This window comes from Rhea americana, unplaced genomic scaffold, assembly GCF_003343005.1.
Source record: "Rhea americana isolate MKP2758 unplaced genomic scaffold, rheAme1 scaffold_331, whole genome shotgun sequence".
Taxonomy (NCBI): Eukaryota; Metazoa; Chordata; class Aves; order Rheiformes; family Rheidae; genus Rhea; species Rhea americana.
This window is the reverse complement of record NW_028186459.1, coordinates 74,709-75,714: the sequence shown is the minus strand read 5'-3', so window position 1 is coordinate 75,714 and position 1,006 is coordinate 74,709. Positions and strand designations below refer to the sequence as shown.

The window sequence follows — 1,006 nt, the reverse complement described above, 5'->3', positions numbered from 1 at the left end:
AAAGCTCCTCGCCTTGGTGTCTTCCCCCCTCCAGAGGATAATAAGCTGCTTTTAATATTTGACATGTTTATTAACAGATGCAGTTGTGACAGCTGATGACTTCATATGCCAGTTACCACTGAAATGTTAGTAATAACTTGAAATTAACAGTCATAAATAAAGGAGACTACAAAGCAAACTAGATGTTGTGTCACTCTGCAGTAACTTACTGAGACCCTGTTGGCTCTGGATGCAASGCTGGAAGGTCCTTTGTGCAGCTCCAGTCCGGGTTTTGCAACAGCCACAATATTTTGGCTGGATATTGTCTTAGGAGGTGGTACTAGTGGGGTGGAATTCCCTCATGCAGGAGTTTGCACTGGATGCCTTTACAAAGCTGGATACTCTGGTAATAATAATAATAAAAGCCCCTACTCGCTGAATGGGGATGGAGTTGACGGCACTGAAACCAGGATTTATTAATGTGCAAATTGCTCTGATATGATCACATACTTTCTGCTTTGCATACGCAGGGAGCAGCGTGGGCTGATGGAGCGTGAACCAGCCCGGGCGATCTTTACGAGCTGAAATCCTGCACCTCGCAGAAGGGTTCGTTTCGCTGCGCAAAGCCTGCGGAGCTCTTAGAAACCTGCCGTAGGAGACAAGTGAACAAAATCCCCAGACCCAAATGCACCAGACTTCTCCATAAACTCGCCATGAACGCATTTTTTATTTTTTTTGACAGAAATGTGCATGTAACTTTCTCTGGAGGAACCGAGGATTTTTGTAGTTTGGTCTCGTAGCATTTTAAAACTGAGACACCAGTAGAGTCTTTTCGGCAGGGATGAGTGAGTGACGAGGCGGAGGTAAGGGTTTCCGAACGCGCGCTTGCTCAGACGGAGCACCCGCGCCGCGGGCTGCTCGCGAGGCAGGCGAGCCCCGCCGGCGCCGGGGGCGTCCCCGTCCCGTCCCGTCCCCGTCCCCGTCCCCGAGGGGAGCGGCGCTGCCCGGCGCCAGGGGAGCCCGGCCC

At 51.1% G+C, this 1,006-nt stretch overlaps 1 protein-coding gene across 1 annotated transcript in view; it reads left to right on the top strand.

The window, feature by feature from the left end:
- The first annotated feature begins 330 nt into the window (after nucleotides 1-330).
- Nucleotides 331-1,006, top strand: part of RSPO1 (R-spondin 1) — a 16,256-nt gene continuing 15,580 nt past the window's right edge. The window contains exons 1-3 of the mRNA XM_085311084.1: nucleotides 331-385; nucleotides 510-585; nucleotides 722-842. The gene's annotated coding sequence lies outside the window, so the exon portion shown is untranslated. The remainder of the gene's footprint in view (nucleotides 386-509; nucleotides 586-721; nucleotides 843-1,006) is intronic.